Source organism: Arachis duranensis, chromosome 3 (genome assembly GCF_000817695.3).
Source record: "Arachis duranensis cultivar V14167 chromosome 3, aradu.V14167.gnm2.J7QH, whole genome shotgun sequence".
NCBI classification, from domain to species: domain Eukaryota; kingdom Viridiplantae; phylum Streptophyta; class Magnoliopsida; order Fabales; family Fabaceae; genus Arachis; species Arachis duranensis.
The window spans coordinates 105,866,839-105,875,170 of NC_029774.3; positions in this window are offsets into that span (position 1 = coordinate 105,866,839).

An 8,332-nucleotide genomic window follows, 5' to 3' on the forward strand; every position below is an offset into this window, starting at 1 on the left:
CACCACCAGCATTTTGTCGTCGTTGCTTTCTCTGCCTCCAGCAACAGCTATTGACATTCCGAAAACCACCAATAGCCACCTCCAGCCACCTGTCTCCCTTCTCCGGTTACATGATCATTTTCTAATTAATTTTTCTTTTTGTTTTTGTCAAATTTAGGATTAATTTAGATTTTAGTTGTTAATTAGTATTATGATTTGAGTTTTTGAGTTGATTAACGTTTTAGGTATTATGATTTATGTTCTTGAAGTTTGTTTAAATGATTGAGTCGAAGTTGATTAAAGATTAAAAAAGGATTAATAGTTCTACAATTAAAATTTATTAGTAACAAACTAACAATGCTTGAAGCCTCTTGGTGGGTGGATTGGGATTTGAACCCTTGTTTGTTGCCTTAATGATTGAAAAAATTAATAACTTAAAGAAAATTAAAGATAACAAATCAAGAAAATTTATGTTGAGTAAATTGTTTGATATTTAAAAAGTTGAGTAGGGTTGAGAGAAATTTAATTTGGATGAAACCCTTGAAAGGTGGAGAAATCTGGATTTTAGGAGAGACTTTGTCAAAACTTTTATAACATTTTGAATGAAAATGAAAAATAAGAATGACGAAAATTGTTGTTGCAAATTTGAATTTTATAAGGTTTTAATTTGATTAATTCTAAGTAAAGAATTATATTTTTTAAAGTTTTAGTGAAAGTTAATGGATACAAATTTAAATTTAATTCGTATGTTCTTTGCAGACATGACGACAGGTAGAAGTGTCACGAATTGGCCTCGTGGTCATGGTAGCGAGAGGATGTCTACTGGTACCCCTGTGACTTCTTGGTCATCGTCTTCTACTCTGAATTCACTAGGAAGTCACAGGCATTGGGTGCACAGAATTAACCGTTCATAATGGTCCCCTACTCCCAACTATGTGGCTCCTGCTGTTGCACCACCCTTGCAACTGGGAAGTCGTCTGGCTGCTTCACCAGAGTGGACTCCTCCACCACTTCCATCCGGTCAGTAGCCCACCATTTTGACAACGACGACGTCTCCAGCGATAGACACCGCGGTGTCAGAATTTTCTCACGGAGCCAAGTCAGATGGCCCTCCACCAACTTCCATCGTACGGATGATGATTTGGCCTGATACTTTGGTAGCATGAGTACTATTTTAAGTCTTTTATATGCATACTATTTCAGTTAGTTAGTTTAATTTTAGTTACACTCAATTTTTCTAGTTTTAGTGGATTTGGGTTGTTAAGATCGGTTAGATTTAGGTAAATGGATTTAGGTTGTTAAGATATTTAGTTTTATATGCATACTACTTTATTGTTGATGAGAATTTATTCTAGAAATGATAATTTATTCTAGAAATGAGAATTTATTCTAGAAAGTCAAGAATGTGATTTTTATGGCTTAATATGATAGAGGAGATTGAGACGAGAATTTCGGAACCAATTTTATAGAAATCGGACCAAGATTGGACCGAACAAGCCAAACCGGGCCAACCGGATCCAAAGTGGGCCCTTGGCCCAACTAAACTAAATCAAAACCCTAGTTTTCAGCACTCTCCCTCCTCATTAGACACACACACGCTGAAATGGTGGAGGGAAAGGGAAGAATACACTCTCAAGTTCTCTCCCTTGGTTGATCTTCAAACCACCATAACTTTTGATCTAGAGCTCCGATTGCCGCACCATTTACGGCCACGCGTTCACCACGGAGAAATCTACAAAACCCATATAATCAATCTTGAGGTAAACCACGTTTTGCTCTTCGAATTTCCAGCCTTGTTTTCAAGTTTTATGAACAAAAATATTGAGATTTTGGGCTCTTTAATGTTATAGGACCCAACTCTCTTGAAGGAGAAGATTAATCTTGTCTCCTTGGACCTTGGGTATGGTAAGATTCTCAACCCTAGTGTAATTTGTTGTTCTATGATGTTTGGGTATTGAGATGTTGTGTATGGGTATGATGATTGTGGCTTAGGTTGTGTGTATGTGAATGTTGGGGCTTGATTGAGACCTTGGAAAGTTTGAAAAGAGATTTTTGGTGATAAAAATCTGTGCTTGGAGGTGTTGAGACCTAGAGGGCTTGTGAAAAAGTGGTTTGGAAGTGCTCCGGTTGAGCTTGGGAAATCGGCTAAGGTATGGTCTCAGTTTCCCGTATCTAATATGTAATGTGGTAGGAAATACTTAGGCTAGAGGCCCTAAGATAGGAATTGAATTGTTGGTGTTGTTGAATGGTTGATATATATGATGTGGTCATATATGTGATGATGATTATTGATGCCTTGATGGTATGATGTATGAGAAATATGTATGTTGTGATATATGCTTGATGATTGATTAAGGTTGAATTGTGAGTGAAACCATGTTGTTGGTGATTATGATATTGATTACGTATAATGATAGTTGATTGGAAATGGTGTTGTTGAAAATTGGCATGAGAAAGATTATATGATATGTCAATGTGTTTGAGTTTGAGCCACTTGGGTGAAGTGGGTTAAAATGATGGGATGGTGATTTTGTGAATTGTGGTAAAGTGTCAATGTATGAGTTGAGGAGGCTTGATGTTGACTTTGATATGTTTTTATTGATTTCAAAGACAAGGGATGAAATTGGCTTGTTTTGATTGATTTTGAAAAGAGTTAAAATTGACTTGTTTTGAAAATGGCACTTTATGGTTTTGTATGAAAACATGATTTTTAGGCATACTTTGACGGGACACAAATTGAGCTACAGATCTTCGTTTTGTGCCAATTCTATTTAGAAATGAAATTGGATCCGGGATGTCGATGCGGCGAAAGACGATTTAAAATGAGGAAGTTATGTCCGTCGGAAGATTGGGGGTTGAATCTGTGAATTCTGCAGCTCTTAACTTAGAAAAATTTTAGCAGAATTTCCCCCCACGCGTAGGCGCACTTGGCGCGTACGCGCCATTCTTCTCGAAAGTGCCATTCACGCGTGCGGGTGGTGTGCACGGGCGCGCCGATGCGCTGCATCCAATGCCCAGCTATTTTCCCGAAAGTTGTGCCAGGATTGTGCCAGTTTTGTGCCTGAGGCGCAAGAGCACCTACGCGTACGCGTGGCTGACGCGTGTGCGTCGTTGGCTATTTTTCAATTCGCGCGTCCGCGTGAAGGGCACATATGCACCGATGAGTTTTGTGGCCATCCATGCGTGCGCGTGGAGTACGCGTGCGCATGGGGTACGCGTGCGTGTGGATCTGTTTTCATCCCAAAGTTAATTTTTGAGTTTTAAAAGCCAAATTTCATACTTTTAAGCCTCCGATCCCACCACTTGTGTCTTAAATCATTATGATATGCCTAGCAATGAGGAAAGGAGCTAGTGAATGTGGTAACTTGCGAATGAAGCAAGGGAAAATGAATGATCAATGAGGATCAAAGATGATTATGTGAGAGGCGGAGGATGGTGGTGGAAGTGCTTGTTATGCCATGGGCCGAAGGGCCGTAATTGTAATAAATTGGCTGGTTATGGATTTAACCGTGAGCCAGATGGCTAAATTATTGCCGTGTTATGGCGGAGCCATGATTATGGCTAAGTATAAATGCATATATGCTGTTGAATAAATTGTGAATGTTGTACTTCCACTGTTGGAGATGAGAGTTTCCCTGGGAGGAAGTAGTGGCTAGCCACCATGTGCTCCAGGTTGAGACTCGAAGCTCTTTTGACCCTATGTCGTAAGGGTGGCCAGGCACTGTGAAAGCCCTGGATGAGCTCGCCCCCGTAAATATTCACCAGCGAGGGTGATGGATATGGATCATGATTATGATCAAGTTTATGACGAGTATAACTCGAGTTGGGAATAGGCGACAGAGGGATAGTCCAATGGTTAGCTACCAAGACTTGTCGGGTTGGCTCTATAACCGACAGATGATATCATCAGCCATTAGGGACAGGCATTCATCATATGCATACTATGTGAATTGATTGAGATTGCGTATTTGACTGCATATTATTTGCTATTTGTCTAAATGCCTTACCTGTTCCTATTTGTATATCCCTTGTCTGATACAACTGTGTTTGCTATATTATACTTCTGCTGGTGGTTGGGAGGTCTGAAAGAATTGGAAAGGGAAGTATTAGTTAGACTGAAGGATCTTTAGTCAGATGCTTTTTATGGTTTAGCTTGTTTATAAGCTTTAAATTATTTGGAGGAAGTTCTAGGATTGCATTCGGCTTTCCTCTATTATTATGTATTATATATGTGGAAGCTGTTACCATGCTGGGGATCTCTAGTTCTCACCCATGCGAATTTTGTGATTTTTAGATGCTGGACGTGAGGTTTCTTGCTGAGGTATGCTGGAGATTTCTGGATTAGCAAATATTCTCTGTTCTCGAGACTCTGTTTTGGTTTATATGTTTTGCTTAGATACGTTTATCTCCATTAAATAATACAAACTATGATGACTCCACTTATAGGAGAATTTGGAGAGTAGGTTCTCAGTTTTGTGTCCCTTTGGGTTTTCCTTGGGGTTTCCTATTTTATTTACTTGTGTGTATATATATATATATATATGTTGCTATGCTCGGACCGGTTATCTTCGCAACCGGCTTTTGAGTTTTGATATTCCCGGTTTTGACACTCTATTGTATATATATAATCTCGCGCTGGTCTATCCTTGTCGTTACGTTATCGATTGGAGTGTTGCGCTTTTGAGTAACAATTTTTGTTTACCCCTTTTTCTTAAAAAGGCTCCTAGTTATAATCATTTTTCCCAATACTATCCGTACTAAATTTTTATTTTAGAGGTGGTAATACCTTGCCATCTCTGAATTATGACTTAAGCATAAGACTTTGTATGGTAGGGTGTTACATTATGGTATCAGAGCAGTTCGATCCTGTAGAGCCTGATGGACAGACTAACTATGCTTCTGTGTATTCTCTGTATGTGTGTTATGTGCTATTAGTATATTTGCTTGATATAATTGGCATAAACATTCATGAGCATGCATTTGGGACTTTGAAGCACTAGACTTCCGATATTGAGACTGATCAACTTAATATCGATTGTTTGGTGTGTATAGGGACCAGATGGCGCCTTGTGAACGTGGTAGAGGCCGTGGGAGAGGTCATACGAACGCTCGTGCATCGGAGAATAACCCTAATGACCCGGTGAACTTTATAACTGCATTGGAGAACATGGCTGCTGCTATGCAAGCCACTGCTGAGGCTCTTGGTCAACAGATGAACAACCATGGTAATGACGGAGGTGGAGTTCAGGGCCCGATGACATTGGCAAACTTCTTGAAGGTTAATCCACCTAAGTTCAAGGGAACTACCAGTCCGACTGAAGCCGATACATGGTTTCAGGCTATGGAACGAGCACTACAAGCGCAGGTGGTGCCTGAAGGACAGCGTGTTAAGTTCGCTACCTATTTGCTCACTGGGGAAGCATCGTATTGGTGGCAAGGAATACGACGTCTCCTGCAGCAGGGTGATGATTATATCACATGGGATGTCTTCCAAGAGGAGTTCTTTAAGAAGTACTTTCCGACTTCTGCTAGGACGGCCAAGGAGCTTGAATTATTACAGCTGAAGCAGGATACTATGTCCGTATCTGAGTATACTGACAAGTTTGAGGAACTATTCAGGTTCTCTTGTATGTGTCAAGGGACTCCGGTGGAATATGAGGAATGGAAGTGTGTTAAGTATGAAGGCGGACTCTGGAGCGATATTTTCAGTTCAGTGGGACCAATGGAGATTATGACTTTCTCTGAGTTGGTGAACAAGTGTAGGGTTGCTGGAGAATGTGTGAAGAGGGCAGCCGCTGAGAAAGGAAGTCATAAAGGATCATTCCCACAGAAATCGAGGGAAGATCTTTGCACCTAGAGGTCTGCCTTTCAAGAGGGGAGGTTCCTTTAGGAGGCCCAACAACAACAACTCCCAAGGGAAAAGGTTTGGAAAGCAGCCTCAGAATGATCAAGCTTGTACTAGGTGTGGGAGTCACCATCCGAGAGCACCATGCAAGGCTGGATGGGGTTTGTGCTACAATTGTGGAAAGGCGAGGCATAGAGCCGCAAGTTATCCGGAGAAGCAGAAGCAAGGTGCTGGGAAAGCACAATAGACTGGTCGGGTGTTCACCACCTCAGCTATGGGTGTCGAGGGATCCGAGACACTCATTCGAGGTAACTGTGAAATGGCTGGTCAAACTTTAAATGCTTTATTTGATTCAGGAGCATCGCATTCATTCATTGCATTTGAGAAAGCCCATGAGTTAGGATTGAAGATCGTAACCTTAGGTTATGACCTAAAGGTGTATAATGCTACCCATGAAGCCATGGTAACTAGGCTAGGATGCCCGAAAGTTTCGTTTAGGTTCAAGCAGCGTGATTTTGTCCATAATTTAATCTGCTTGCCGATGATTGGTCTTGATCTTATCTTGGGATTGGACTGGTTATCTGAGAACCATGTCCTGCTTGATTGTTCTACAAAGTCGATGTACTTTATACCGGAAGATACAGAAGGGCCGGTCGTGGTGAATAATTATTACTTGAATTCGATGATGGTGAACTGTTCCGGAATCAAATGTTAGGGTATCCTGTTGTTAACCGCGGGTGTTTCAGGTGATGATCAAAGGTTGGATCAGATTCCGGTAGTGTGTGAATTTCTGGAGGTGTTTCTCGATGACATTGATGAATTTCCACCTAACCGAGAGGTCGAGTTTGCTATTGAATTGGTGCCTGGGGCGGGACTAATCTCAAGTGCTCCTTATAGGATATCACCATTAGAGATGGCCGAGCTAAAGTCTCAGTTAGAGGATTTGTTGGGTAAGAACTTTATCCGACCAAGTGTTTCTTCGTGTGGTGCTCCAGTGTTACTAGTAATGAAGAAGGATGGAAGTATGCGGCTCTGTGTGGATTACATGCAGCTGAACAAGGTCACAATAAAGAATAAGTACCCATTACCGAGAATTGATGATCTCATGGATCAATTACAAGAAGCTGGGGTTTTCTCCAAGATCGATTTACGATCCGGTTATCACCAGATAAGGGTAAGGGGTGAGGATATCCCTAAGACCGCTTTCAGGACTCGTTATGGTCATTACGAGTGCACTGTAATGTCTTTTGGGTTGACGAACACTCCTGCAGTGTTTATGGATTACATGAATAGAGTGTTCCGTCTGTTTCTGGATAAATTCGTTGTTGTCTTTATTGACGACATACTGATTTACTCCAAGACTGAAGAAGAGCATGCAGAACACTTGAGGACCGTGTTGTGAATTCTAAAGGAGAAGAAACTCTATGCAAAACTGTCTAAGTGTGAGTTTTGGAAGAGTGAGGTGAAGTTTTTGGGTCACGTGGTGAGTAAGAAGGGAATAGCCGTAGATCCAGCTAAGGTGGAGGCTGTGATGGGTTGGAAGCAACCAACCACAGTAACTGAGATAAAGAGTTTTCTGGGCTTAGCTGGCTATTACCGAAGGTTCATCAAAAGCGTTTTGCAATTAGCTTTGCCGTCGACAAAGTTAACCCGCAAAGACACTCCGTTTGTTTGGACTCTTGAGTGCGAGGAGAGCTTTCAGGCATTGAAGAAAAAGTTGACCACTACACCTGTGTTAGTGTTACCTGAGCCGAACGAACCATTTGAGGTGTACTGTGATGCCTCATTAAAGGGTCTAGAATGCGTGCTGATGTAGCATCATAATGTGGTGGCGTATGCCTCACGGCATTTGAGACCGCATGAAGTTAATTATCCTACGCACGCGTTGGAGCTTGTTGCGGTCGTGTTTGTGCTAAAGGTGTGGAGGCATTACCTCTATGGGGTTAAGTTCCAAGTTTTCTCTGATCATAAGAGCTTGAAGTACCTCTTTGATCAGAAAGAGCTTAATATGAGGCAGAGGAGGTGGATGGAATTATTGAAGGACTACAACTTTGAGTTAAATTACCATCTGGGAAAGGCAAATATAGTGGCAGATGTGTTAAGTCGGAAGTCGTTATATGCAGCTTGGATGATGCTTCAAGAGGAGAAGTTGCTCAAGGGATTCGAGAGTATGAAAATTGGTGCTCGAGAAGTATCCGGAACTTTGTGTTTGAGCCAATTAGAAATCTCAAGTGATTTTAAGTCTGAACTCCTAAAGGCTCATCAAAATGATGACGCGTTATGGAAAGTGTTACCGGCTATTGAGCAAGGGAAACAGTGGAGAGTATCGGAAGAAAAAGATGAGTTATGGAGGTTCAAGGGTAGGATCATTGTGCCGGATGTTGGCACTTTGAGGCAAGATATCTTAAAGAAGGTACACAAAAGTGGATTCTCCATTCACCCGAAAAGTACTAAGATGTACCATGATTTAAAGGCGATATTTTGGTGGCTGGGTATGAAGAATGATGT